General features: G+C 41.2%; 1 protein-coding gene across 4 annotated transcripts in view; it reads right to left on the bottom strand.

The window, feature by feature from the left end:
- Positions 1-22509, bottom strand: part of MARCHF8 (membrane associated ring-CH-type finger 8) — a 121752-nt gene extending 99243 nt beyond the window's left edge. For 2 of the 4 annotated variants that reach the window (XM_081157387.1, XM_081157396.1), the window contains exon 1: positions 22362-22509. The gene's annotated coding sequence lies outside the window, so the exon portion shown is untranslated. Of the gene's footprint in view, positions 1-21918; positions 22325-22361 lie in introns of those variants that run through there. The other 2 variants (XM_081157389.1, XM_081157388.1) reach the window with 2 other exon arrangements.
- Positions 22510-23831: the final 1322 nt, after the last annotated feature.

Raw genomic sequence — 23831 nt, 5'->3', positions numbered from 1 at the left:
TAAGTGAAATAAGCCAGACAGCAAAAGACAAATATCACATGATCTCGCTTATACGTGGAATCTAAAGAACTTAATAAACTGATGAACAGAATAGATTCAATGACATGGAAGCATAGATGAGACTGACGAATGTCAGAGAGATGGAGGAGGGCGGGTGGGTGGAGGGGGAGAGAGTAACCAAAGAATTTATATGCATGTATACACAACCCAAGGACATGGACAATGGTGGGGAGAGGGACTGGGGAGGGGGAAGGAATGGGGTGGAACGGGTCATTGGGGAGAAAAAGGGACATCTGTAATATTTTAAACAATAATAAAACTTTAAAAAAAAAAAGAAAAGAAAAAAGAAAAACAGTAAAAAATCAACTTCACTAATAATTTAAACAGGCAAAGACAGACAAAAATGAGATGTTTTGTACCTGTTAATCAGCTCTTTTCTTTTTTTAATAGTACCCAACTTTGGCAAGGATGCCCTAAAAGAGTCACTCAATATTCTGCTAATAGAAGTGTTAATTAGAACCTTTCAACAGAGCAGTTTAGTAACAGGAATCAAGAGCCTTAAAAATAAAGGGTAAAGGTCAAATATATGATGACAGGAGTTTTGACTTTGGGTGGTAAACACAATGCAGAAACTGATGATGTGTTATAGAACTGCACACTTGAAACCTATATAATTTTATTAACCAATGTCACCCCAATAAATTTAATCTTAAAAATATCCACACCAGAAAGGGGAATGCTAGTACACTGCTGGTGGGAATGCAGGAATGGAGGAGGGCCGGTGGGTGCAGCCACTATGGAAAACAGTATGGAGGTTTCTCAAAAAATTAAAAATAGAGCAGCCTTTTGACCCAGTGACTCCACTTCTAGGTATATATCCTAAGAATCCTGAAACACTAATCAGAAAGAATATATGCACCCTGATGTTCATAGCAGCACAGTTTACAATAGCTAAGAACTGGAAACAGCCCAAGTGCCCATCAGTAGATGAGTGGACAAAAAAGCTCTGGTACATTTACACCATGGAATACTACGCAGCTGTAAAGAAGGACCTTGAACTCTTTGGGACAGTATGGATGGACCTGGAGAAAATTATGCTAAGTGAAATAAGCCAGGCAGATAAAGACAAACATCACATGATCTCGCTTATATGTGGAATCTAAAGAACTTAATAAAATGATGAACAGAATAGATTCAGTGACAAGGAAGCATGGATCAGACTGACGAATGTCAAAGGGATGGAGGAGGGCGGGTGGGTGGAGGGGGAGAGAGTAACCAAAGAATTTATATGCATATATGCACAACTCAAGGACACGGACAATGGTGGGGAGAGGACTGAGGAGGGGGATGGGACGGGGTGGAATGGGTCATCAGGGAAAAAAAGGGACATTTGTAATATTTTAAACAAAAAATTAAAATTAAATAAATAAAAATAAAATATTCACACCATCTTACCCAGTGATTCTAGTTCATGACACTATCCTAAAGAAATCATCTGTACTATGGATTAAAATGTATGCCCAAAGATATCCATCAAAGGATATTTACAGTAGCAAAATTCTCTAAAATAAGCTCTATAGTAAAACAATAGGAAAAGGATTGAGTAAATTAGAATATAACATAAAATGCAATATACAGTCATTAAATTATATAATGGGAAGTGTTATGCAATAAATGTTAAGAGAATAAAGTCTATAAATATTATAAACAGGCATTCAGAATGACTGACTAGGTTAAAATAAAAAAACCAAAAAAATTTATAAAGCCCAGAATAACAGTACAAACAACAAACACTGATTGTTTGACAATGAGTATTAACAAGGACTGTGGCCCGGCCGGGAGTGGCTCATTGGTTGAGCATCAATCTAGGATCCAGGCGATCGGGGTTCGATTTCCGGTCAGGGCACATGCCCAGGTTGCTGGCTCGATCAATGACTCTCTCATCATTGATATTTCTGTGTCTCTCTCTCCCTTCTCCTTTCCTCTCTCTGAAAGCAATAAAGATATATTTAAAAAAAAAAAAAATAGGACTGTGAACATCTATTCCAAGTCTTGAGTTTACCTATGAGATCTCTCCTTGCCCATCCCTCGCCACCAGCCCCCACCCAAGACAGAAATACCATTCCTTACATGGTGTATCATGCTCAGCTACCTGTCTCACTCCCTAAGCACTGAGAGTTTCTTAGGGCATGGCATCATCCCTGGTTGTACTCATTAAATATTTGCCACTTTATATTTACAAATTCTCCCACATTATTTCATACATGTAAAAAAAAAGTATTAACTCTATCTAACTACTAAAGTCACCTTAAAAATGAAATCTAAATTGAACATGGAAGTTTATCAAGAAGCAGTTTCTGTTTTCCTTACCCTTTCAAATAAAAATATTAAGAAAAAAACATCCCTGGAGCTTTCTTTCAAAACCGCAGACTCCCAGGCTTCAGACAACATGAAGATGTCACATACCTCTTTCGTGTGCTAGGACCACCAGTGTCACTATCAGCTCACTTTCGTTCAAAGAACATCTGTTTCTAAGTCTGATTATTAGCTGCCACCAAAAAAAAAAAAAAACACACCCATCTGTGTGTTGCAGTGCTCAGCCACCACCCAAGGCCACACCTGACTCCAGCTCTGCCCTATTCCCCATTGGTTCCACCTTCCCTTTGGCAACTTCACACCTAATTAGCTGAGCAGAGCACAATCAGGGGGAGGAGGTTGTGAGCTAGGCTGGCAAACATGGAGAAATCAGAGGAGAGCAGGATGACCACAACTGTGGCAGAGGGCTGACTGAAAGGCATCCATAAGCCAGTGGTTCTCAACTTGGGTGATTTTGCTGCCCAGGGACTTTTCAATGTCTTGGAACTGTCTTTGGTTGACATAATGGGGGAGGAGAGCAGGGAGAGAAGGGTGCTACTGGCACTAGTAGGAAGAGGCCAGAGATGTGCTAAACATGCTACAATGCACAGGACAGCCCCACAACAAAGAATTACCCAGCACCAAATATCAATAGTGATAAGGTTGAGAAGCCTGCCAATGTAAACTGACTTATCCACTAGTACACTAAAGTCTAATCCCAACTCATCAGGACCAGGACACCCAGTAGGTAAAGGAGACGTGAAGTAGTTTAGGAAATGTGCGCACACACACACACACACACACACACACACACCCTCCTCAGCCAGATGCCAAGAAAGGGTAAGAGAACTGTTTCTTTGGTGACCAAAATTCCATGTCAGGAATTGGAAAAAAGCATTATAATTCAATAAAAGTAATAAGAATACCTTTTTCCCAAAGAGTTTACTCCCCCACATATCATATATTTCTTCAAAGACTGCCTCACAGCAGAAACTGTAAGAAGATAATATTATCAAAACTGCCCAGACTGGTAAATATCTCCAGAGAAGCTGGCAATGTACCCACACAGTCAATGACAAATTTAGTTGCACATTTCAACAGAACCTAAGAACCCAAACTCACAGTTCCCAGCTACTTAAAAGAAAATTGGCAAGCATCCAAAGATCACTCAAAACAAAGAAAATAATAGTGCTGCTTTTCTCTGATGAATCATCAAAAACAAAACAAGAGCAACATTTTCAAAGCTCATAATGAAGAATACTTAGACTATACCTGAACCCCAAATAAATGCAGATAAAAAAGAATTTAATATATAAGTCATCATTATTATAATTCAGTTAAAAGTTAATGACCACACTGCCACACTGCAATATGGTGTTTTTCTTGATTAACAACTTTATCATGCCATGATTTCCACCCATGGGAGGCCAGAAGGTAAGAGAAGTCATCCAGCACAATCCCTAGCTGAGGCTTAAATAACTTGGACCTGACTCTGAAGTATCATTTGCCAGTATGACTTGACCTTTGTCCTTTCAGTTAGGAAGCATTCAGCCCATTTCTATGTTGGATAGTAGTAGTGTTAGAAAAGTGTCCATTATGCTGAGTCAAGAGTGCCTCCCTTCCATCTACTATTGTTTATTTTGTCCTAGATTAGAAGGATGTGAAACAAACCTAATTATTCTCAATATATCAGCCCTTAATGTTTCTGTAAGATTATCTTCCCCTCCGCACCCCAAGCCTTTTTCTTCTCCGGATTGTAAAATATGTTCTCCTCATGAACTGTGTTATAGTTAGCTCAGTTATGATTCATGGAAGACAAAAAAACAGACTGGAAGAACTAGAAGGAATCTTAGAGATCAACCAATGCAAGCCCAACCCCACTTTTATAAATGAGTAAAGCCAGGCAGAGAAAGATGAAGCAGACTGCTTGTCAAAGGTCAAGCAGCTACTCAAAAGTGAGGAGTGAAATTCAGGATTCCAAACTCTTTTTTTTTTAAATATATCTTTATTGATTTCAGAGAGAGAGAGGGAGAGGGAGAGAGAGATAGAAACATCAGTGATGAAAGAGAGTCACTGATAGTCTGTCTCCTGCACGCCCCCGCTGGGGATCGAGCCCGAAACCCAGGCATGTGCCCTGACTGGGAATCGAACCTTGATCTCCTGGATCCAAGGTTCCAGGTTGTTCAACTGCTGAGCCACGCCGGGCCGGCAGGATTCCCAACTCTTAAGTCTAGTACCCTCAGATCTATAACAAGTTGTATAAGATGCAATGCTGGTAACAGAATTGACATAATTTTCTAAGTTTTAGGATAAAACAGTAAAATACTTTCAGTTTAATAAACTTTAAAAACTCACATGATTACAACATCACTCTGTAAAATAGTGTACTATCATCTCCACTGTGTGGATGAAAAAACCCAGGCCTAAGCTCATACAGAGAGTGCTGAAGCTGGCTCCAAAGCCTAAATCCTTAATCACTGTGCCACTTGGGTAAGGACAAGGACATTGCTAACATTACCACAACTGAATCAACAAACTTAAGTCTTCCAATAATTCCTCAAAACTTTAGTACTTTGATAGCATTTAATATGAAAGTCCGCCTTTCTGAGAATAAATTTAAAGTTTTTAAGAAATAACGATAAATTTAAAGGTTTACAGTATGTGCCCTCCTAGCATAAAATAAAGCATCATTTTAGCTTAAAAATCAGGTTATAGTATTAAAGTATCATCTTCCACATCAACTACCCTGAAGAACTTCACCTAAAAGCAATCTAATCCTTCTGGAGTAACACAGAAGGAATTCATTTATGGCATAGACTTCTTGAGAAACATTAGCCAAGCAGGGTTTCATGGTGTCAACCATTTCCCAAAGGCTCTTCCACATAAGACTGATTGTGTGCCATGAAAAAATAAGCACCTAGCAAATAAAGTATTTCGTCTGCCTAATTCATACAAATGTAATAAAACATTAAGAATAAAGGAGGAATTCCAAAATGGCTACAGAGTATGTGAAAGCTACACTCACCTGCCCCTAGCAACAAATCAGGTTATAGCTAAATGATAGAACAATCAACCTGAATAACTAACTGAAGGCTGCTGAACTGAAATATCATAACCAAGGACTTACAGAAGTCACACAGAGACTGTTAAGAGGGACAGAGACGCACAAAGGGTTGGACACCACACCCACACACAGACGCTGAGAGAAGCCAGAGAGTATCTCAGCTGCAAAACTCAGCAACAGAGGCAGGAAGAGCAGCCCGCAGAGCATCTGAGGTTGAAAATCAATGAGGATTCAGTCTGCCTTGGAGAAAAGAGAGTCTGCTAGAGACTCAGACACCACCTTCCCACAGTCAGGCTCTCCTATTGTTAAAGCACCAGCCTGGTGAGTGCACTGCCTGGTCCTCCATATACTGGCGAAACCACTCTGCCATGCTCTGGTCTTGGAGAGGGCTTTTCTGGCTGCACCCAGCAGGGGCCTTGGGGACACTCGTTTTCTGATGAAGTTCTTGGCGAAGACTCGAGCAATGACTAAACTGTGTATCTTTGGGAAGGGGGCCATTCTTCCCCACCTTCAATGTGAGCCGGCGTCCCCACCAACTGCTGAATCACTTGGCCTGTCCTTCCACTGCCTGTGGCCCTGCCCTGCTGAGTTCAGTTATGTGGGGGGATCAGAGTGCCTCACAGAGCTGTGGGACTTTTGGAGCGCGTCTACTGGGGAGGTTTTGGTCTGTGAATCAGATGGGCGGGGGCTAGGTGGTGTAGCTACATCATGTGGGGGCGGGGAGGGGGCAATCCTATCTCCCCTGGGAACTCAGCCCACACTATTCCCCAACAGGAAATTTGGCCTGCCTTTCTGGCTACCAGGGACACCACCCTGGTAAGCTCATTCCCATAAGGTGATCTGAGAGCTGTTCAAAGCTGGGACATTCAGTGCACACCTCCCTTGGAGGATTTGCCCAGGAAGGGAAAGAAGTACCGACCCTCTTCCTACAGCTTGCTGGCAATACTTCCAATGGGAAACTGTTTGGATCTTCCTTCCCAAGTCCCAGTGGCCCCACCCTGCTGAGACTGGCTCCAAGAAGGAAAGGGAATGCTGCCTGGAGCTGGGACATTCAGAGTGTATCTCCCTCAGAGGCTATCGTCAAGGAATGGATGAAGTGCTTCGCCCTATTCTGCAAAATCAGCCACCATCACCCTCAATGGGAGACTCTTTTGATCTGCCCCCCTGAGCCCCGGTGGCCTTGTCCTGTTGAGTTTGCTGCAGAGGGGACAGCCGGCTGCACCCAACCTGAACCTGCAGTGTGTTACTCCTAGGGAAGCTAAAGTCAGAGACTCTGGCAGAAACTGAGAGGTATGGTTGTGGAGTAGAGGCCACTTTCCCTTATTGAGAGTGTGACCACGTGGCAACCAAGTAGGGGACTTACTAACACTGTCCTCCCAACCCAATCACCCCACCCTAACAAGCTTGTGAACTGTGGAAGGGTCTGTGGGTCAAGGCCAGCCTGGGACCACTCTACAGTCTTTCTTCAGAAGGCTGTGGAAAAAAAACAGGCAACCTCAGGAAGAAGCAGAGTAACTGACAGATGGAGGCAAGCCTCAGGAAGCCTCAGACCTTTTATAGATCTGCCCCCAGCTCTAAGCAGAGGAAGCTGACCCTTCTACACAGATTAGCTCCTCCCACGCACATCTAAGCCAAGCAGACACAGTCACAAACAGTGAACAGTGCAGTACCTATAGAAAGGTAGGCCAAGGCTGGTTACACACATCTGACATTAACCTGTACCTGAAACCTGCCCAAGTGAAAACAGGGCAAACACAACCAATGGGCTTCAGACCACACCAGAGCACAACCCAACTAGCAACACGAGTGGCACATCCAAAGGGGAATTCCGACATGCACCAGACCCTATTAGGAACAATGCTACCACTGGGGCAGCCCCTGAACAGCGACTCATGCACGGTGATTGAGGTTTAGCCTTATAGTCAACCAGCCTAAAGGGTTAACACCAGCCAGGAAAGGGACAACAGAATTCAAGACTCAACTACAACAGGAGGTGCACATAACCCACAAGAAACATTCCTGGAGCACCAAGCTCAGGTGACCTGGAAGATTGTGCTAAAGCATAACAAGACACCTACATCATAAAGCCATAACAAAGAGTTTGGAAGTCATAGTAGATCTACCAAATACACAGACACAATGAGGAGACAAAGAAATATGCCTCAAATGTAAGAACAAGAGAAATTACATGAAATGGAAATAACCAGTATATCAGATGCAGAGTTTAAAAAGAATGGTTTTAAGAATGCTCAAGGACCTTTGGGGAGAAATGGATGATCTCAGTGAGAACTTAAAGAGATCGTAAGCATTAAAAAGGTCAGAAAAAACATAAAAAAGAACAAGTCAGAAATGAAGAATACAATATCTGAAATAAAGAACACACTAGATGGAATCAACAGCAATTACATGAAGCAGAGGATAAAATTAGTAATTTAGAGAACAAGATAACAGTAAGCACCCAGAGTATCAAAAAAAGAGAATTACAAAAAATAAGGAAGTCTAGGGGAACTCTGGGACAACATCCACATTATCGGGATACCAGAAGGAGAAGAGAGTGAACAAGAGATCAAGAACCGGTTTGAAGAAATAATGTCTGAAAACTTCCATAACAGAGTCAGGAAGAAGTTACACAAATTCAGGAAGCACTGAGAGTCCCAATCAAGATGAACCCAAAGAGGCTCACAGCAAAACACATCATAATTAAAATGGCAAAGGTTAAAGACAAAGAAAATCTTAAAAGCAGCAAGGGAGAAATAGGAACCTACCTACAAGAGAGCTCCCATAAGGCTGTCAGCTGATTTCTCAACAGAAACACTTCAGGCCAGAAAAGGCTGGCATAAAATATTCCAAGTGATGAAAAGCACAAGGCTATCATTTAAAACTTAAAGGACAAATAAAGAGCTTCCCAGATCAAAAAAGGCTAAACGAGTTCATTACCATCAAACCAGTATAGCAAGAATTGTTAAAGTGCCAGCTTTAAGAAGAAGAAACAGAGAAAAAGAGAAATATACATATAAATAATAAAATGGCAATAAGTACCTATTAACAACAACCTTAAATGTAAATGGATAAAATGCTCCAATCAGAAGACACAGAGTAGCTGAATGGGTAAAAAAAAAATCATGGCCCATATATATATATATATATATATACTCTCTACTAAGACCCACCTCAGGACAAAAGATATACACAAAGCAGAAAGTGAAAGGATAGTAAAAAAATATTCCATGCAAATAAAAACAAAAAACAAAGCTGGGGTAGCAGTACTTATATCAGACAAAATAGACCACAAAACAAATGCCGTAAGAGACCAAAAAAGGTTACTACTACAAGATACTAAAGGGATCAATCCAACAAGAGGATATAAACATACATGCACCCAACACAGGAGCACCTAAATATATAAAGAAAAACTAGGTGGAAATTAAGGGAGAGTTCAACAGCAATACAAACATAGTAAGGGATTGTAACGCCCCACTGACATCAATGGACAGATCTTCCAGACAATAAATCAACAAGGCAGCAGTGACCTTAAACAACACACTGGATGGGATGGATTTAATTGATATTTACAGAACACTTCATCCCAAAGATGAAGCATGAGAATATATATTCTTCTCAAGTGCACATGGAACATTCTCAAAGACAGACCACATGTTAGGACACAAAATGAGTCTTAACAAATTCAAGAAGACTGAAGTCATATCAAGCATCTTCTCTGACCACAATTGTATGATACTAGAAATCAATTACAATAAAAAACAAACAGAAAAACATTAGAATATATGGAGGCTCAAGAACATGCTATTAAACAATGAATGGGTTAACAATGAGAAAAAAGTAGAAATCAAAAGGTACCTGGAAGCAAATGAAAATGAACACACAGCAACCCATAATCTGTAAGACACAGCAGAAGCAGTTCTGATAGGGAAGTTCATGGCATTACAGGCCTACCTCAAGAAGCAAGAAAAATTTCAAGTACACAAACAAACCCTACACCTAAAAGAACTAGGAAAAGAAAAACAAACAAAGCCCAGAGTAAGTAGAAGGAGAGGAATAATCAAGATCCAAGAGAAAATGACAGAGACTAAAAAAATAAATAAAAATAAAAAATCAATATAAAAGATCAATAAGATAAACAAGATTGATGAACATTTAACCAGACTCATTAAGAAAAAAAGAGAGAAGGCCCAAATAAATAAAATCAGAAATGAAAAGGAGGAAATAACAACTGACACCACAGAAATACAAAAGATTGTATGAAAATAATATCTGCCAACAAATTGGACAACATGGGTGAAATGGGTAAATTCCTAAAACCACACAATCTTCCAAAATTTAATCAGGAAGAGTCAGAAAATCAGAATAATCACAACTAATGAAATCAAAGCAGTAATTAAAAAAAACAAAACTCCCAGTAAACAAAATTCCTGGACTGGATGGCTTCAAAGGTAAACTTTATCAAACATTCAAAAAGAACTAACACTCATCCTTCTGAATTCCAAAAAATTCAAGAGAAAGGAAGACTTCCAAGCTCCTTTTGTAAGGCCAGCATTATCTTAATTCCAAAACTAGATAAAGACACCGAAAAGAAAAAAAATATCCTTGATGAATGTAGATGCTAAAACCCTCAACAAAATATTAGCAAACCGGATCTAGCAATACATAAGAAAGATCATACACCATAATCAAGTGGGATTTATTCTGGGGATAGATACAAGGTTGGTACAATATTTACAAATTTATAAATGTGAAACATCACATAAACAAAATGAAAGATAAAAATATCACATGATCTTATCAATATATGCAGAAAAAGGATTTGATAAAATCCAGAACCCATTTATGATAAAAACTCTCAGCAAAGTGGAAACAGAGGGATCATACCTGAACATAATAAAGATCATATATGACAAATTCACAGCCAATATCATACTCAATGGGCAGAAATGAAAAGTGTTTCCCTTAAGATCAGGAACAAGAGAGAGATGTCTGCTTTCACCACTCTTATTCAACATAGTACTATAAGTACCAGCCACAGCAATCAGAGAAGGAGAAATAAAAGGCATCCAAATTGGAAAGGAGGGAATAAAACTGCCGTTATTCACAGATGACACGATACTGTATATAAAAAATTCTAAATACACCACCAAGAAACCATTAGATCTAATAAATGAATTCAGCAAAATAACAGCATACAAAATTAACATTCAGAAATTGTTACATTTTTACACACCAATAATGAAATGTCACAAAGAGAAATTAAGAAAACAATCCCACTTACTACTGCAACAAAAAAACAATATAGGACCTAGGAATAAATTTAACCATGGAGGAAAAAGATCTGTACTAAGAAAATGGTAAGACATTGAAGAAAGAAACTGAGGAAGATACAAATAAGTGGAAGCATATACCATGTTCATAGAAAGAAAAAATTAACATCATTAAAATGTCCATACTACTCAAAGCAATCGACAGATTCAACGCAATTCTCATTAAAATACCAATGGTACTCACAGACCTAGAACAAATATTCCCAAAATTTATATGGAACCACACAGGACCCTGAATGGCCTCAGCAATCTTGGGGGGGGGGGGGGAGGACTTCGAGGTATCACAATACCTGATATCAAACTACACTATAAGGCCATGGTAAAAAAAAAAAAAAAAAAAGCATGGTATTAGAATAAGAACAGGTATATAGGTAAATGAAACAAAATAGAGAGCCAGGAAAAAATCCATGTCTTAATAGTCAATTAATATTTGACAAAGGAGGCAAAAACATACAATAGAGTAAAGACAGCCTCTTCAATAAATGGTGTTTGGAAAACTGGACAGGTACATGCAAAAAGATGAAACTAGACCACCAAATTACACCATACACAAGAATAAAGTCAAAATGGATAAAAGACTTAAATGTTATAGACTACAAACCATAAAGATTCTAGAAGAAAACGCAGAGAGCAGAATTTCAGACATTTCTCGTAGCAATACTTTTGCCAATATATCACCTCAGGCAACACAAAAATAAACAAATGGGAATAGATCAAACTAAAAAAGGCTTTTTACAGCAAAAGTAACCGTCACCAAAATGAAAAGGGAAACCAATGAATGGGAGAACATATTTGCCAATGATATATCCAATAAGGGCTTAATATCCAAAATATATAAAGAACTTATAAAACTCACCACCAAAAAGACAAACAACCTAATTAAAAAATGGAGAAAGGAACTGAATAGACACTTCTCCAAAGAGGACATATAGATGGCCCAATTAGACATATGAAAAGATGCTCAACATCACTAACCATCAGAGAGATGCAAATTAAACCACAATTAGATATCACCTCACACCTATTAGAATAGCTGCTATCAACAAATCAACAAACAAGTGTTGGTGAGGATGTGGAGAAAAGGGAGCCCTGATGCACTGTTGGTGGGAATGCAGACTGGTGCAGCCACTGTAGGATACAGTATGGAGTTTCCTCAAAAAATTAAAAATGGAACTGCCTTATGACCCAGTGATTCCACTTCTGGGAATATAGCGGAAGAAACCTGAAACACTAATTTGAAAGAAGATATGTACCATTTTAAGAAAGTGGTACATATTGGTTATTTACAATCACCAGGATTTAGAACCACCTCAAGTGCTCATCAGTAAATGAGTGGATAAAACAGATGTGGTACATTTACAGAGAGGAATACTACTTGGCCATAAAAAAGGAAATCTTACCTTTGCAACAGCATGGGTGGACATGGAGAGTATTATGTTAAGTGACATAAGCCAGTCAGAGAATGAGAAATTCCATGTGACTTCACTTATATGTGGGATCTAATGAACAAAATAAACTAACAAAACAGAAACAGACTAACAGATCAGAGAACAGACTGCAGCTGTCAGAGGGAAGGGCTATTGGGGGCTGGGTGAAAAAAAATGAAGTGATTAAGCAAAAAAAAAAACAACCTCACAGACACCAACAATAGGGTGATTACCAGAGGGAAAGGGGACTGGAGTGAGGTAGAAGACAGTAAAAGGGAAATAAATAGTAATGGAAAGAGACTTTACTTTGGTGAACACACAATACAATTTACAGATGATGTATTATATAATTGTACATTTGAAATCTATATAATTTTATTAACCAATGTCACCCCAATAAAATCAATATTTTTTTTAAAAAGTTCTCTGGCTCGAGCTGGTTTGGCTCAGTGGTTAGAGCGTCAGCCCATGGACTGAAGGATCCTGGGTTCAATTCTGGCCAAGGGCACGTACTTTGGTTGCAGGCTCAATACCTGGCCCTAGTTGGGGTGAGCACAAGAGGCAACCAATCAATGTGTCTTTCTCATCAATGTTTCTCTCTCTCTCTCCCTCCGCCCTTCCACTCTCTCTGAAAAGCAATGGAAAAAATATCCTCAGGTGAGGATTTAAAAAGAAGTTCACTCTTGTTCCTCTGCAGTCAATTCCCCCTGCCACTGATACCAGGCAACCACTAATCTGCTTTATTATTGATTAGTTTTGGGGGGCTCTAGCACAAATATGAATGGAATTATACAGTAAGTATTCTTTTGCTCAGACACAGAAGACTACCTACCGTATAACTGGCATGTTTGTTAATGTCATGCTGTGACATTATCAGTAGTTCCCTTTTTACTGCTTGGTAGTATTTCATTGAATACTTATTGATAGACATTTGGGCTGTTTCCATTTTTGATCTCTGATCATTGGGGCATAAATCATTTATTTGTAATGCAAGTTTTTATTTTATAACCATAAGCCATTTGTAATGCAAATTTTTATTTTATAACCAGGGGTTATAAATGAGGTGAAATTTCTGGATCATAAAGTGTATGTTTAAGTTCATCAGAAATTGCCAAACTTTTTTCAAAGTGCCTGTATCATTATCCACTTCTACTAACAATTTATGTTAAGTTCATACTGCTCTATATCCTCACCAACACTTGATATTGTCAGTCTTTTCTATTTTAAGCATTCTTGTAGGCTAAATGTTTTTAATTTTGATTTGCATTACCCTAAATAACATATACGTTGAAAAATTTAAATGTGCCTATTGGAAACTCAAATATCTTCTTTGTGAAGTATCTATCCAAACCTTTTACCAATTTTATAAACTGGGTGCCTGCCGTCTTATTAATGATTTACAGAGGTTCTTTATATTCACCGGATAAAAGTCCTTTGTCAGATATATGAATTGCAAATATTTGCTCCCAATTTGTAGCATATCTTTTCTTTTTATTAAGTGTCTTAATTTTTATTAAGTTTAACATTTTAAAAACTTTATTGTTAGTGCTTTTTGTATCATGTATAAGACTGAATGCTTTCCCCTTCAGAGTGGCAACAAAACCTGGATTTATGCTTATCACCTCTACCATAATACCGAATCTGAGGTCCTAGCCAATGCAATAAGGACAAGAAAGAAAACAAAAAAGAGAAGAGAAAGGGGAAGGAGAGAGCGAGATCCAGAGTGAGAGTGAGAGAAAGAGAGGGAAGAGAGGAAGAGAATGTATACTGATTGGAAAGAAAGAAGTAAAATTGTCTTTATTCAATGATTGTAGGTATGGAAAATCTTAAAACCCTAAGCAAAAGAATACTAGAATAAGTGAATTTAAAATGGCTACAAGATATAAAGATAATACAAAAACCAACTACATATTAGCAATAGACAAATGGAAAAGGATTTTTACTCCCTTTTATAATAAAATCAAAATATAAAAAAATGAAGATATAAATTTGACAAAATATGTGTAGGACCCGAATACTACAAAACTAAAAAAATATGTTGCAAGATATTAGAGCTGGGTGGCTCAGTTGGCTGGAGTCTCATCCCATACACCAAAAAGGCTGCAGGGTTCGATCCCTGGTCAGGGCACATATGAGAGGCCCCTGCCCCCCCCTTCCTCTCTCTCTAAAAATCAATAAAGATATCCTCAGGTGAGGACTATAAAAGAAGAAATTAGATATACATATCTCATGCATGGATTGAAAGGTTCAATATTAAGATAGCCATTTTCCACAAATTGATCTAGTGATTCAAGGAAATACCAGTTGAAATCCCAAGAAGTTTTTGAAACTAAAAAGTTGATTTTAAAATATTTATGAAAATACATAAAACCTTTGAAAATAAAGAACAAAGTTGGAGAATTTATACCAACCAATTTCAAACCATACATAAAGCAAGACAGTATGGTATTGACATACGGACAGACATACAAATCGATAGAAAAGGGAGTCCAAAAACAGACCCACACAAGTATCATAAATTGATTTCCAACAAAAATGCCACGGCAATTCTCAACAGGCAAAAGATAAAGAAAGGACAAGAAATTCAAAAGGGAAAAGATAATCTTCAACAAATAATATCAAAAAAATTATATCCAAAAAGGAAAACAATGAACCTAGACCCACATGCCACACTACACACCCATCAAGTCCTAAAAACAGATCATAGACCTAAATATAAGGGCTAAAACTATAAAACTTTTAGGAGAAAACTTCTATGGTCTGATTTTTTTCATACGACAGTATTTTGTTTACTTTTTGCATGTTAATTTTTGTAATTAATAAATATACATCCTTTGCATTTTGAAAAAGTAAGTAAAACAAAGGACAGAATCCTTTAAAACTTTTGAAACGTGTCTTCATATTTAAAATCAAATTTCATAACTCACTGTGAGTCCCTTATCCATACTATAGTCATGTAACCTTTCTTCAACTGACATACAGAAATATTCAAAGAAAGGAATAAAAACCTTCTTTAACTTCCTTACATATGGTTCCAGAAAGAAGAGGTTGCCTTTTAGGGAACTGCAGTTTTTCCTCCATAATTATATTTTAGTGCCCTTGCTAAAGTCATAATTAATAAAATAAATCTGCCTAAGATATATTAATGCCATCCATAATTTGAAATATAAAAGTTACCAGGGGAGATTACAGATGGCGGTGGACTGAGTGGAAGCTACACAGACACTTTCCCAGGACCAAACTGGAATTACAACTGAAATACAGAAAAACCATCCTGACTAATCAACTGCAACTGAAAACTACTAGCTGGAGAGCACTCTCGTAAGCAAGGAGGAAAAAGGGAGACCGCATAGAGACTCATAGGAAGTGCAGAGGAGTGAGAGGGCTGGCTGGGCTCCCACAGGCAGCAGCTGAAGGTTCAGAGGGATATCACAGCTGTGGGGGTTCCCACTGAGGACTCTGGGGCCTAAACCCCGCTTCCCAGCCAAGAGCACCAGAACTGAGAAAGGTGCCCACATAACACCTGGCTGTGAAAAGCAGCTGGGTTTCCGTCTGCCAGGGAGAGATGGCTGGAAATGCAAGCACCCTCTTAAAGAGCCAATGCACAGTTTTGTGTGCAGCCACTCACCTTGGGCTCCAGCAGAGGGAGGGCAGAGAGGACTGGAGCTATGTGAGGAGAATCTAGGGTTGTGGGCCCTGGAGATTGAGATCAGAAGGCACCCATCTGGATTCCTGTGCCGAGTCATTCCCCCATATTGCAGAGGACATCTTTCTCAGGCAGACAATTTGCTGCTTTTGCCTGGGAGGTGGGGAGGACACGCAATTGCCCCATCCTGCTGGAAAACCGCTCAACCTACCCCATGGAGTTTCTACAGCCTGAGACTCATTAAGAGAATCAGATCAATCAGCCTGCAGGCAGAGACAGGCCTCAGCCTAATCTGCTTCTGGACCCTGGCCTTGGAAAAGCAGACTTTGGTGTGCATCCTGGTCCTGTCCAAATGCACCCAGCCCCAGCAGAGGAGACCTCAAGTCTGGGGTTGTTGATAGCTCCAAACAGGGTACTCAGGGCCAGTCACAAACAGCTTCTGACATCAGCCTGCACCAGAGGCCCTCCAAAAAGATTGAGAGTCCCAGTAGATCTACCTAATACACAGAAACAAACCCAAATAGGCAGCCAAAATGGGGAGGCAAAAAAACAAGCCCCAAATGAAAGAACAAGAGAAAAAGAGCTAAATGAAATGGAGATAAGCAATCTCTCAGATATAGATTTCAAGGATGCTCAACAGCATGAAAAATTATATGGAAACTACGAAGGAAATGAAGAATGGCATAGCAGAAATAAAGAATACATTGGAAGGAATAAAGAGCAGATTAGAGGAAGCTGAGGATCGGATCAGTGAATTAGAAGACAGGGTAGGAAAAAAATCACTCAATCAGAGATCCAAAAAGAAAAAACAATTAAAAAACAGGAGGACAGTTTAAGGGAGCTGTGGGACAACATGAAATGTAACAATATTCACATTATACGAGTGCCAGAGGAGGTCGAAAGTAAGCAAGATTTATTGAAACTGTTTGAAGAAATAATGGCAGAAAACTTCCCTCACCTGGTCAAGGAAAAAGCCACACAAGTTCAAGAGGCACAGGGAGTTCCAAGCAAGAAGAACCCAAAGAGGCCCACACCCAAGACACATCATAATTAAAATGCTAAAAATTCAAGACAAGGAGAGAATATTAAAGGCAGCAAGAGAAAAGCAATCTGTTACCTACAAAGGAGCTCCCATAAGGCTGTCAGCTGACTTCTCATCAGAAACTCTACAGGCCAGAAGGGAATGGAATGAAGTATTCAAGGTAATGCAAAGCAAGGATCTGAAACCAAGACTACTCTATCCAGCAAGGCTATCATTCAAGCTAGATGGTGAAATAAAGTGCTTCCCAGACAAAAAAAAAAAAAAAGGATAAAGGAGTTTATCACCACCAAACCAGCATTGCAGGAAATGTAAAAGGAACTGCTACAATTAGAAGTAGAAATAGAGAGAGAAACATAGGCATAAAGAACCAAAATGGCAATAAATCAGGATGTATCAACAATAACTTTAATGTAAATGGATTAAATGCTCCAATAAAAAGACATAGGGTGGCTGAATGGATAAGAAAACAGGACCCAAATATTTGCTGTCTACAAGAGACCCACCTCAGAACAAAAGACTCACACAGGATGAGAGTGATGGGATGGAAAAAAATGTTTCATGCAAATAAAAATGGGAAAAAAAAAAGCTCGGGTGGCAACACTCATATCAAAATAGACTTCAAAAATGAAGACCATAACAAGAGACAAGAAAGGTCACCACCTAATACTAAAGGGATTGATCCAACAAGAGGATATAACCCTGAGAAACATATATGCACCCAATATAAGAGCACCTAAATTTATAAAAAACTTCTAGAGGACTTTAAGGGAGAGATCGACAGCAATACGATCATACTAGAGACTTTAACACCCCCACTGATTTCACTGATAGGTCTTCCAGACAAAAAAAAATAAGGAAACAGTGACCCTAAAGGAAACACACTAGATCAGATGGATTTAATTGACATTTACAGAAGATTCCACCCCAAAGCTGCAAAACATACATTCTTCTCAAGTGCAGATCAGTAGATGAGTGGATAAAAAAGCTGTGGGACATTTACACCGTGGAATACTATGCAGCTGTAAAAAAGAAGGATCACTTATCCTTTGGGACAGCATGGAGGCAACTGGAGAGTATTATGCTAAGTGAAATAAGCCAGTCAGAGAAAGACAAGTACCACATGATCTCACTCATATATGGAATGTAGTAAAATAAACTGATGAACAAAACAGATCCAGATACATAGAAGCATGGAACAGACTGAGGGATCTCAGAAGGAAGGTAGGGGTAGGGAAGTGGGTGGGGAGAGATTAATCAAAGAACCTCTATGTCTATAAGCATAACCCATGGACACAGACATTGTTATGGGGAAGGCCTGGGAGTGGGGTAGATATGGGGTGGAGGGGATCAATGGGGGGAAAAAGGGGGCATCTGTAATATTTTCAACAATAAAGATAAATTTAAAAATAAAAAATAAATAAAACAGTCACCAGAAGATGATGACAATATGAAAAATGCTCTGTACTGCTACATGGTCTAGGAATGGCCTGTCCTGGTTGATAAAGATTCATAATGCGCCATAAGGAGATTACAACTTTTAAAAATTTAAATGAAACAAACTTAAACTATTCTAAACATAACGCCCAGCCCAATAATTTAGAGGATACTTCAGAACTATATTATATTATTACCCACTAGTCATAAATTGTGGTTAACAAAATGATGGATAAAAGACTCAAGTTTGCCTGGCCGGCATGGCCTCAGCAGGAGATTGAGGTTCGATTCCCAGTCAGGGTACATGCCCAGGATGTGGGCTTGATCCTTAGTGGGGGTTGTGCAGGAAGCAGCCGATCAATGGCTCTCTCACCATTGATGTTTCTATCTCTTTCTCTACCTCTCCCTTCCTCTCTATGAAATCAATAAACATTTAAAAAAAAAAAAAAGGGGGTCAAATTTAGTTTCCCAGAGCACCAAAATTTAAAGCAATACATAATGCATTGCTGTCCTCAAGATGTATTATTTATTGTGCATAACAAATTACCCCAAAACTCTGCTTTAAAACAATGAACATTTATTATCTCTCAGTAACTATGGGTCACCTGAATCTCTGGCTCACGGTCTATCGTAAGGTTGCAGGCCAACTGTTGGCCAGGCTGCAGGATAACCTGAAGGCTCGACTCTGTGTAGGAGGGGGAAGGAGGGATCTGCTTCCAGGCTCAATCGTGTGGCTGTGGGCAAGTCTTGGTTCCTCACCCCATGGGCCTCTCCACAGGGCTACTCACAACAGGACATATTTTCCTTTTTGTTTTTTAATCTCTTTCCTTCCACCAAGGGCTTTTAGCACATTCACAGAGTTGTACCATCATCACCACAACCAATTTTAGAACAATTCACCATCCTAAAAAGAAATCCATTACTCATTAGCAGTCAAATTCCCCATTTTCCCCCACCCCAACCCCAGCTCTAGGCAAACACCAATCTACTTTCTGACTCTACAAGTCTGCGTATTCTGGACATTTCATATAAATGCAATCATACAATATGTGACCTTGTGACTGGCTTTATTACTTAGCACAGAGATTTTCAAACTTTTTCATCTCATGGCACAAATCGACTAATTACTAAAATTCTGCAGCACACCGAAAATATATTCTTTGCCTACCTGATAACAACAAAAAGTATACTTTTGATTCATTCACACTGGATGGCTATTGTTGTGTGGGCTGTCTTTTTTTTATTTTTTATTTGACAATCTAAAGGAAAATAGATCAGTGTCCCTGACTAAATAGTCAGGTATTGTAGGTTTTAAAAATTCTTGTGGCACACAGCTAAAAATTGCTGGCTCAGCACACTGTTTTCAGGGTTCGTCTAAGTTGTGGCATGAGTCTGTAGAACTGAATAATGGATTCCCTGCCCTTTCCTGCTTCTTCTCACCTTTCTGTAAGCCTGTCTTCCTCACCCCACCTTTACCACCAAGACCTGAATTAAATACCACCTTCTCCAGTAAGTTTTGCCATTCTATCAACCTGATGTGCACTCATCCACCTCTCAATTTCCATAGTATTTCTATCACTTAAAGGCCCTCATCATATTATCCTTGGATTGCACGTGATTTAACTCCTCTATAAGAGAAAAGCATCCGAAGAACTGTAACACTGACCACATCAGTCTGGCTCATAGAAGGCACTTGGTTTTTATGTTGACTATTGAATGAATTAATTAATTAGAAAACTCAGGCATTTCAGAGTGAGTTAAGAAACTGAATCTGGCCTGGTTTTTAAAAAAACCTTAAAATGTTTATTTCTTGAAAAGTAATGTCAACATTGAAACTCTTCAAAATATAACAAAGACAAAATGTAACAGTAAAATATAAAATGTTTATAGTATATATAGTGATCATTTTCTATATTCATAGGAGGCCAAATCAAAAGGCTTAAGAACGTCCTCAAAGATTATTTGCCACCAGAACAGTCCTCTGCTTTAGAAAATGTATTGAAGTCAATGGCATAACTGTAGAACAAGTAGGGTTATAAAGTACCTTTTATAGAATGAAAATAGTACATGCCACTTCAGGACTTCAATTTGTTACTTTTAGATATTTTGGCACTTTTTTTTTTCTCTTCCAGATATTTCAATTGTTTATCACCAAAAGTATAAGTGTAAACATTATATGATTTTGGCAGAAAACAAAGGGCTGGGGGTGGGTGTGTGCCACAAGTGAGAGAGCTATTCCTCAAGAACGAGACACTACTACTGCTAACAAATGGGTGGTCTTGACTGGATGAATCAATTCACTCCCATCTAGGCATCTATAATTTCTTCCTGGAGCTAATGGTGCAAAAAATGTTGGAGCTAAGGGCTGCCAGAGTTAGCAAATAACAAGATAGGCCCAGTTACGCTTGCATTTCAGATAAGTAATGAATTTTCTTAGTAAAGTATGCCCTAGGCAATGCTTAGACTAAGAATTTATTCACTGTTTATCTTAAATTCAAACTTAACTGGTTGTCCTGTGTTTTACCTGACAACCCTAAATGAAGCCAAAACGTGGAGCAGTAATCAATACAGCTTCCTCACTTTATAGGAGAAACTGAAAAACCGAGGAAGGGAAGTAACTTGCCTAAACCTTTGAAAAGAGAAAAATATATTTCACTAGGTCACCGTGGGTTCCAGTCATGGTCCATTGGACCTCAATTCTGGCTCCTTACAGAAGGTGAGCAAGCTAAAAAAAAGGGTATGATTTTCCTTTTTCGACATCAAAGTTCAAGTTTCAGTAAATTTCTAGTTTTCAAAAACACATTAGGAAACTATACATTTTTCTTAATGTAAGAAAATCCTCCTGATGATTTTTCTGCCTGCACAACACCACAAACCACCTCACATTGTTTACCTATTCACCGCATTTCGCCTAAAGCCAGTCCTCTCAAAACCCAAAATTCTCTTGCTCCAGCGTTTCAAAATTTGGTACGCACATTATTCCACGACTCTACCTATGTCAATTCACATGCCCACCCACTTTTCACATTTTTCAGTGGGAATATCCTAACTGATCCACTCCGTGGGTCTCAGGAAGTCCCGTGAAAAGCCCTCCACGTCCATTTTGCGCCCGAGCTGCCGAGGCGGCAGAGGCGCGGCCCCGCGGCCGCAAGCGCACCCTCGCCTCCCGCGGCCGGGGTGCGGGGAACGGGGGCGGGGAAGCCGTCGTCGGAAACGTGGGGCTTTTCCCAGGGCATATGAGAAATACACGACCGCCTAACTGCAGGGCAGACATTCGGACAAAATCAAAGGAAAAGCGAGACTGCGCTTACGCTTCCGAATCCCCCCCAATTGACAAAACCGCAAAACATTTCCTCTAACAGCGCTTCTCAACCGGTGATGCGAGCACATAAGGGCTTCTTTTTCTTTTTACAAACTGGGCTTCCAAAGAGGGTTTTAAGAAAGAAGGTTCCGTTGCATTAAAAAAAAAAAAAAAGCCTGAAGAGACAGTAGCATAAATCACTATGACTGTAAGTTTTCTATTAAAAATGACACCCAGGTGAACAAGAACCCAAATATTGTTAGATGAAAGATTTAAAGACAAACAAAAACGCAGCAATTAAAAGGAAACTCTCTACCTATGCTCTCCCTCTGCAGCTTCCAGGGCAGGCAGGTCTCTCTCGAGATCCACACGTCAGAAGGGGACGGTCCCAGTCCGGACTTTCCTTTCACGGATTAGGGAAACGGGCCGAGGGCCAGGACTGACTTGCCCAAGGTCCGAGGACCCTTCGGGGCTGGACTCCCACGGGGAACCCCGCCGGCTGCCCACCGGGCCCTGGACGCGCGAGGCCCCGGCCCCAGCCCCGGCCCGGCTCCCGCTCGGCCTGGCCCCCGGGCGGCCTGGAGCCTCGGGCCGGGCCCGGGACGGCGCGGAACCGCCGGCGCACCCGCCCGGCCCACCTGTCGCGGGGCCCACAGCCGGCAGCCACACCCCCGGCGCGGGCGCGCCCGCTCGGCCGCCGCGGGCACGGCGGCTGCGCGCGGCGTGGCGCCCGGCGTGGGCTCCGGCCGTCGCGGTTACCTCAGGCGGCGCAGCGCTCGCGCCCCGGCCGCCGGGGCCGCCGGGAACCCGCGGGACACGCAGACGCAGCTAGGCCGCAGCTCCGGCGCCGCGGGCCTGTTTACACCGCCGGGCCCGAGGACGCCGGGGCCCGTCACGTGACGCGCGCGTCACGTGCTCGCCGGTTGGGGAAGGCGTTGCCGGGCGACGGCGCGCTGGGCTGGCGGGCACCGGGGCCTGGGCGCCGCCGTCGGGGCGGGCGGGAGGGAGCGCGTTCGGGCGGTGAGCCGTCCGCTTCCAGGGGCGGCGTGGAGACGCGCCCTCGCCCCGGGCTGCCGGGCGGCGGGAGCGCGGATGCCGGGGCCGTTTCCTGCGCCCTGACCCGGGCGCGGCTGTGCGCGCGGCCTGCCCCCGCCCCCGCCGTGCACACGGAGGGCTCGCGGAACTTCCAACTTTTATTTTATAGCTTTCACGGGAATTAGCTTCGTATGTGTAAATACAAACATATCCAAGTAAGTGTTTCATTCAGCTTTCAGATTTTGTCATCAAACTTATGTCACTTTTAGTGACTGTTTCTGCCGAGTCCAGTTCCCCATCAAACTGGCGCAGTCCAGCCCCTGCCAGGCTCTTACATGGAGCCCGCTGCGAGCCGCAGAAAAGACGGCAAGTCCCTCATTTCCTAGGAAGCGCTTGAGCGGGTCGTGAGCAGCGCTGTTCGGCGGCCGGCGGGGACTGGCCGCCTCTCCGTTTCTGCGGCGCACCTGGAGCGCGGCCGTGCAGGGTGCGAGGTACCCCGCTGAACTTCCTCCACGCCCCGCTTTCCTATGGGAAGTAGGTTACAAGGCCAGCGGCCACGCCTGGCTGACCTTTTTGCTGCTTTGGGCAGCAGATGTTCCACGAAGGCAGAACAGTATCTCCCGTGTGTACGGCTGACGCCTCAACCACTCCTGGAAAGCAAAAGCGTCGACCTGTGGGTGGGGAACCCCGACGTCGGGCCAGCGGAGGCGAAGGACCTTCCTAGAGCCCGAGGGGGCTGAGCGTTGGGCAGAGCTCGGAGGCGTGCTGGGGAGTCCTGGCCCAGCCCTTACTCTCCAGGCCAGGGTTGGGAGCCTTTATGTCCCCGCAAAGCCATTTGGTCTGGCCCTGCCAAGGCAACCACAGGCCGGACTCGAAATTCAGTAAGTTCAATTAAATGTTTGATGAAATATAGCAGGCTAATATTTAAGTTGATAACTTTATATGGCAGGGCCAGGCCCAGTGACTTCACTGGCCAGATGAGCCTCTCTCTTCTTTTAGCTCCTGAACAGAGTAGTATGAAGGTGAAATGAAATAATACTGGAACAACACTTGAAAGTGCCAACACAGTAATCAATAAATGTTAAACATATACAGCCTTTGGCAAGAGGGTAGTAATAAGTTCAGAGTCCGAAGGGAAAGGGAGCTGACAACTGGAACGTGTCCAGGTCCTAGGTTTGGATTCTTGCCACCTGA

This window comes from Miniopterus schreibersii, assembly GCF_964146895.1.
Source record: "Miniopterus schreibersii genome assembly, chromosome: 14".
Taxonomy (NCBI): Eukaryota; Metazoa; Chordata; class Mammalia; order Chiroptera; family Miniopteridae; genus Miniopterus; species Miniopterus schreibersii.
Note: the sequence above shows the minus strand (reverse complement) of the source record. Positions and strands in the feature narration are given on the sequence as shown.